Below are 7,975 nucleotides of genomic sequence, written 5' to 3' on the forward strand. Positions count from 1 at the left end.
GCCTTGTTAAAATAAGAATCTGATTTTTAAAATGGTCTTCGTCACGATAAGCTTAAGTTTAAGCTTATCGTGACGACGACTATTTAAGCTTATCTGTAATCTTTTGTCTATTAAATAATGTAATTGTATAATTGACATTTGGTTCTCTGGACCCTGGAATCTACTGATAAACATGTATATATATTACAAAATTACTAGACTATCTTTACAGCTTCAATTTAGTTTTTACTTACAAATATAAACATTTCTCCAACTCTCTCACTGATACAGCACCAATAACAGACGATGGCTCTTTGTACAGTTTCTGAATGTCCTTGGGGTAGCTTTTGGTGTCCTGGATGTGGAGACGAAGCTTTTGGGGTTTCAGATCTGGTTAAAACTCAGTCTGCATGGATGTGTGGTGACAGTGTTGAGGTATTTTCTAGATTCACACACCTTGGTAGTGTTATCCAGAGCAACAGAGGTTCGGAATGGCAAGTCTCAAAATGGCTGGTGGTGGCTTATGGAGTAATGGAATAGCTTAACTATAGTGTCTGCTGTTGTCATTAGAAGCATAAAGCTCTGTGTCTTCAAGGTGCATGTGCTTGTTGTCTTGCTCTATAGAGCTGAGACTTGAACCCTCTGGGGATCGTTTCGGGGCAAGACTGGACTCCTTAAGTACCAGTTCTCTTCGTCTATTCTAGGGGGTACCGACGGGATGACTTTGTGTTCCAACCATTCGTTACTTTGGGAAAACTAAGATGAAACATGCAACCTGCACAATACGGGAAAGCCAACTTGTGGCACATGGGGCAATGTCGCTCCCCACTTTGACTTGGTTGACCCTGACCACGAGGTTCTCCTGCAGGAAGAACCTCGTGGGTGGAGGAGAGTGAGCAATCGGCCACCGGCTCGTGGCTGCGTCATCACAGCGGACCGTGACTGTTGAGACTCGGAGATTGGAAGGTGGCTCGCTTGGGAGCTTAGCCAGGAGGGACCCTAGCAGTGCCGGATTATCCGAGTAGCACAAGTAGCTACATATGCTACGGGTCCCGCACTTTCAAGGGCCCCGCGCTAAATGCTTTCAAGCTATCGATTCCGGTTCAGTGATTCTGTACTTGCTCTATTACTATAGTTCTATACTGCCTTCAACTTTTATGAACGACTGGGTGTTTAAGGTTAGCGATTTGTCGTATTATCTGGCTGTATAGCCAATGAAAAAATACAATTACTTTACTATGCAAGTAAAACAATTGTGTTTTAATATTTAGGTTTTTTTTTTTTAATGCAGGGCCCATTTAAAACATATGCTACAGGCCCCGCATTAACTTAATACCGCACTGGACCTAAGGGGTTAGTACCGGGAGGGTGGATGCTGCCTGCACTGTGTGTATGCTCCCACACATGAACTTGACTACTCTTCATAGTTGTGTAAATATGAGTCGCCCCAGTGTCGTCCTCCACAACCATTGCACGTGGAGGGTTTCTACCGTTGATAAACTTTATTTGCGTTTCTCCATTGGCTAGATGAGGCGGACGAGGTGGAGCTTGGACATAGTGGCCACCATCTATGGTCAAATGATTTGGAGGTGAGGGTTTAGGGCAGGGGTCGGCAACCTACGGCTCCGGAGCCGCATGCGGCTCTTTAAGGGCTGCTTCTTGACAATATGTACGTATGTACAGTATGTACTCAGATGCATTGCGGCTCTTGAAATACTGAATTTTGTACCGAATTGGAAAGAAATGGCTCTTCTTGTTATTTTGGTTGCCGACCCCTGGTTTAGGGGGTCGCCACAGGCTTGTGAAACTCACGCACCTGATGGGCTGTAATTTGATCAGGAGGTGGCAGTACGTCAAGTTGATTCATTAACCCATCGGTGTGGAACTTTTAGAGTAATCTTCACCGGGGTTTTCACCTGGATACTTCAATCTCTTCCCGCATTAAAACAAATCAAACTTTTTAAGATGGAATTTGTCCAACACACTAATATAATGCTCTCTTTAAAAAAAAAAGTTAAAATTCAGTGAGGATTTCTTGGATACATTCACCCATTTCAATGCATTATTTTAATCACCTACAGCGTACCCATTTTGCATATCTACACAAATGCAAAGTGGAGAAACATGGACAGGGTTTCCACCACCTTGGCCGGGAATTAAAGTTTCTGGTAAAATAATGCATTCTCTATGATCATAAATCTAGCTGCTCTGTGGAGTTGTTGGGAGAGTTGTTTTTATTTTACATTGAGGTGTTTTCTTGAATCACGTGAACATTGCTGATGATTGGAAATCACTATTAGTGCACGCAGTGGCATGAAGTCAAGGTGTGATTTAATAAAATGGGGACAAATTGCCACGTGTAGTCTGCGCTTGTTCAATGGAGGAGGAAGAGAAAGACTAAAATGTCTCCTGCTCGTGGCAAGCAGAAATCGACATTGTCAATTAGCTGCTAAACCGATTGCCATCGTGTACAAGTTTTAGAATAGGGATTTTTAATGGTGCCCATAAAACACATGTTCAGATTTAAATAGGAAAATTCTAGTTACCATAACGCTGTCATGTGCAGTATTGTGAATAATTGTATGTTCACAATACTGCACAGAAGTGGTTATCCCTCTTACATGCACTTTACTAAAGGCCATCAGAGGGCGGTATTGCTCCTAGGAAAACGGCCGATGGGTATATTTTATTTATTTGTAAGAGACGCTTTCCTTTGTCTACTGTAATAGTTTCCTTTCATTGTAAGAGATAACAGATATTTGAATCAATAACTGTGGAAGACATCCTTCATGGGAAATGTTGTTCATTTACTCAGTCTGGTATGCTTTTACAAGAACCTCATTGGTTCTGAACATCCAATAAGCTTAGACGTTATTGTTTATGATAAATGTTCCCTGTAGACGAAAGCTAACGTTACCATTGTATCATAATAATCCATAATGTGCCATTCAAACACTTGAATATGTGCATATTATATAAACCACTAATGTAATATATAAGAGGAAATGTATCAAATGTAAAACAACTGCATTTTATATTCTTGGTTCTTTCGGTGAAGTCACGTAAAAGGGAAATAATAAAATAATATAAATATAAAACAATGACTGCATTTTATGTAAAGGAAATTCATGCAAATGAAAATAAAAGAACGGTGATGAGGAATATCTATGGTACCAATTGTAAAACAAAAAGAGATTTGTTTTTCAGACAAGCTTAGAGGTTAGAATGCTAACGATCAGGCACCGTTGAGATCGTGGGTTCGAATCTAGGCAGCTGCCTGTGATGAAACTGGGTTCTCAAATAGAGAGTTGATAATTTCAGTGCGGTCGTCAATGAATGCACAGCAGAGGTCGCAACAGGGTACCCGATACCCGTACCCTACCCGATACCCCGCTACCCGTACCCGGCCGGGTACGGGTACCCGTTTGCGACCCTGGTGCGGCCGGGTACGGGTAGACCGTGAGTCACTGGTGAGTAACTGTTTGCCACTCATTTCCCAACGTCTTGTCTCTTCTCACAATTCAAGTTCCTAGAATCAACCCACCCGCGCCTGCAACATGGCTTCATCCCAGAGGTCGCAATCGGGTACCCGATACCCTACCCGTACCCGGCCGGGTACGGGTAGGGTACGGGTACGGCCGAGTACGGGTACGGGTACCCGTTTGCGAGCCCGGTGCGGCCGGGTACGAGTAAGGAATCAAAACCCGTTTGCGACCTCTGATATTGCACAGGAACGTACTCATCACGTTAAGTTTGCTTCTGCACTTCAGTTTGGCTTCATTTCAGCTCTCAGAGTTAAAACTATTACTTCGACTGTCATGCGACTTTCACTGTCAGAGAGAAAGTGCCATCCCCTGCTGTGTAGACCAGAGGTCTCTTGAAGGGATCTCAAATGTAGCTCTATGAAATCTACTTCCGCACCTCCGATTATCACGGTTGGCTACGTCCGGTGCGAAAGAAGTTCAACGTACATACATTACGTAGGTTATTCTCTCACACATAGCTAGGGTTGCACTGCTCTGGGGGAGATCCGAACCGATGCATCATTCGTGATGTGTCACCAATTGGGATAACATTTGGAGAAACGATTTTAAAAACGAAAGGAAAAAACACATCTATTGCCTAAAAAATTGCTTTTAATCCTTCACGAGTAAATGTGTTTCAGTTTAATTTCAAGGGGTAGCCAAGACATGTACAGATGGAACGCATTACAATGCAGCTTCTTCACATCTCATACGCTAGAATTACTGCTGATGGTAATACCAGTAATTTTTATCTTACAAAAAAAAAAGAGATTTAGAAAGGTCTCTTTACCCAAAGCCGTATAATCGCATCAATTGTCTCCCATTGCCACCGCACGTTTCGCGTGCCATTAATTATACATCGCGCTTAATTGCCCTCATTCTTCCGCTCGGAGTCGTACAAGTGACACGGCGGCCGTCTCGCCGTCACCGCGTGGATTGTGCCGCGGTTTCCTGCCGACGAATCAATGTCAGGGCCAGCTGCCCCGCCGCTCGCTGGGGGAGAAGACGCCGGAAAGCCACGACAAGCAACACAACAACACACGCCGTGGTCATTGTCGTGATTTTTTATTTTGTTTTATTTTATTTTACTTTTATTAATTTACATTTTTTTACCTACGTGACTTTACCGAAAAAAAACCTAAGAATATGAACCCTTGCAGTCACGAAAGCTTCAAATCTAGAATCATTGTCCCCACCCACCGCACCGCTCTAAATCGGCAGAATTCCGTCCTGCGTCTCGAACGTTTGGAAAGCCAAGTTGGCCTCGTGGCTTCCTGAGACCAATGCTGTGTTCCGAGCTCCGTCAACATTCTAACCCCTTGCAGCTTCTCCTCTGAGCTCACTATGAAATAAGGCTCGGATGCCATGGATGCCCTGGGATTTGTCGGTGGATGCGCCGTAGTCCCTCGTGGATGCCCTCGGACTAGCTGGTGCTGCCCCTGGCTGCCCTGGCTGCCCCCTGAGGCTCGTCGTCGTCGTTATTGTTTTGTCCCGGGCTGTACCGCAAATATTGCCGCTCTCTCCTCGATGCCCCGTTTCCCCCTGCACAGACTCCTCACCCAAAGTCTGATGTAGTTTTAAATTGTGTAAAGCCCCTTGAGATTCGAGCGCCTTCAGACTCCACGTGGATTGAGACTGCTGTTGTAGTTGTTGGATTCGCATGCCTCTCTAGAAAGCTATGGGGGTGGGGGGGGGGTGGTCGGCATGCCTGGAGGGCCTTACTTTAGCCACAAATATCCGCACTGCGCCTTGGCATTAGTAAACGCACCGGGAGGAGGCAATGTGGTTTCGACATTACGGCTGCAAACCCATCAGTGCTACCGGACATTGCCGCGCACGACTTACCGCCACTGGCTGCCGTGCGGGCTCCTGTAAAGCATCAGCCACGATCTACCCACGATCTACCCACTGCTCTACCCACTGCTGTACCCACAATCTACCCACTGATCTACCCACTGGTCTACCCACTGCTGTATCCACTGCTCTACCCACTGCTGTACCCACTGCTCTACCCACTGCTGTACCCACAATCTACCCACTGCTGTACCCACGATCTACCCACTGCTCTTCCCACTGCTGTACCCACTGCTCTACCCGCAATCTACCCACTGGTCTACCCACTGCTCTACCCACGATCTACCCACTGCTCTACCCACTGCTCTACCCACGATCTACCCACTGCTCTACCCACTGCTCAATGAAGGCCTCCCGTGGCTGACCCCCCACCCGGCTCTCTCGCGGTCTCGCGATGCAACAGTCCATCCTAGTTTGGTTTCCGCACACGAAGCTGATTTCGCCGCTCCATCTCCACGGTGATAGGGGCGCTCCCCAGGCGTGTTCCCTCTTTGGCTGCTTCATAGAGTGCAGCACTGCCATTGAAAGTAAGTCGCATGAATGGACTGGTGTATTAATTATGATATCTGTATCGTGAACCTGGCCACGCATCGTTGTATAAATGTAATGCAAGTGAGCGCCAATGTGGGAACTTGTGCTTCACATTTTTACGAGATTTTGACACAGGGTGAAAGCTGTAAAGTCTGTTCTTGTCGTATGTTACACGAATAGCCAAAAAAAAGCAGCCAATGAGTAACAGTTTGCTATAGCAGCATGTGCAATGTCAGAGTCTAATGTGATTTTGGAATTGCACTGATGCAGTACATCCCACTGGAATGTCTTTAAGGCATGTCGGAAGGCGCATTTGGCAAGGTTATTAGTGTCCGTTCATCATGTCAGTTCGCATTGTTTTCATTAATTTCCCAAGTCAATTAGTTTGCTGCCTTTACACAAGTGCTGTAATAGGATTAATGTACATTTCAAATTATGCCCCTGTCTGTGTAGGCCTATTACACTTTACAAAATCATAAATTCGCCCACCCTAGACCATTCTCACGTGTTTTCCATACGTCAGTCCCATCCCTGATTGCATATTTCTACCCCCCCCGCCCCTCACTCCCACCCGTATAATGCAGGTTACAGGTCCATTTGGTGTACAAACAAGGCTCAGTAGAATTGGCGCAGTGTATGCAGCGATGGATCGGTTCGTGTGCAGGTGCCGAGTGAATTGTTGCACCGCAAGAACGTGAGAAGTGGCGACGGCTTCGGGAGGCCTTCATTCAGCAGTGGATTGACCGTCGCTGTTGACGATGATGCCCGACATCTATGGCCGACGTTATCCTGCGAGGCCATTGCCTCGTGGGCTTGTCATAACGGAGTGATTTGGGGTCGAACGCCAATTGCGTGCGTAACGGCGTCGCGAAGAAACAATCGTGATGCTCGCAACGTTGAAACATTTCCCCGGCTTTGAGCGTCAATCAGCCCCTGGGCAGCCGTATATCTCGCTGGCCTGCAAAGACAACCCACTTGCGCGCGCCGCCCGCATGCAGGGGGCTGGGATCTGCTGCAACGCTGGCGAAAATTCCTTCTATCGGCCGTCGTTTGTGCTTTCCCAGAATTACGCCCCCCCCCACCCCCGTCTGGCGTTCGGGGCGTGTGTGGGGGGGCTTCAAGGCCGGCTGGCTCCCTTTCCTTGGACAGGTGTCCCAGATCTCCGAACTCGTGGCAGTATCTAATGCTTACATGCCACTTTAATATGTCGACATGTTTTGTAAAGTTCAGATGAAATGTTAGTGTAGAAACGTCCCTCTGAGCAAGGGGTGGTCAAAACGCCTCAACGTGATATTAAACACACACAGACTCGCGAATAATTAATTACCTTAAACAGTTGTCTGGGACATCAATTTAGCTGGTTTATGATTGGCAAATGAAGGTTCTGGTGTATTATTTTATGATTTCCCTGGAACGTTAATCATTTGGAACGTTTCACTCTCCTTGTTTTTTCTTTCTTTACCAATGTTACGTTTTATTCCCTGCCCGTGAGAATGACTCTGCAGTCAAAAGGCCACTTCCCGAGTAGAGAAAATAAAATAAAAACATTTGCGGCGGCGGCGGCAGCGGTGGTGGAGTGAGGATTTCCACTCGTTCCAGACGCTCATCCTGCCCGGCAATCCGTTGGCACTGAAGTGGGCTGGGTGGGTGGGTGGCCGGATGATGAGCGAAAAATCCGACAGAGCCGTGTAAATTCTTGTCGAAAGGGAAATAAATAAATACGGCAATTTCTTCTCCTACGTCTCTCAGCGGTGAATGCAAACCGATGGCGTGGCGAGGATGACATTCGGCTCTGGTGCGGAGAATTAAACGCTACCCCCCCTCCCGCCCCCGGTCCACTTCGTCTCTCCCTCTTTGTCGTCTGGCGCCTCGGCCACCGTCATTCGCACGCCGCCTTCACGCACGACAGCTATCCCGCCGGTGTGCGCACACGCGTTTGCGATCCAAACACTTTGCAGGCAAAGTGTTGGTGGGTCACACACGCACAATGTTTCTGTTTTAAACCCCCAAACTCACCAGGATATGAGATGTATGTCGAACTTATTTCGCACCGTACGGAGCCAACCGTGCTCATCGGAGGTGGCCAG

This window comes from Lampetra fluviatilis, chromosome 12 (genome assembly GCF_964198595.1).
Source record: "Lampetra fluviatilis chromosome 12, kcLamFluv1.1, whole genome shotgun sequence".
Classification (NCBI taxonomy): Eukaryota; Metazoa; Chordata; class Hyperoartia; order Petromyzontiformes; family Petromyzontidae; genus Lampetra; species Lampetra fluviatilis.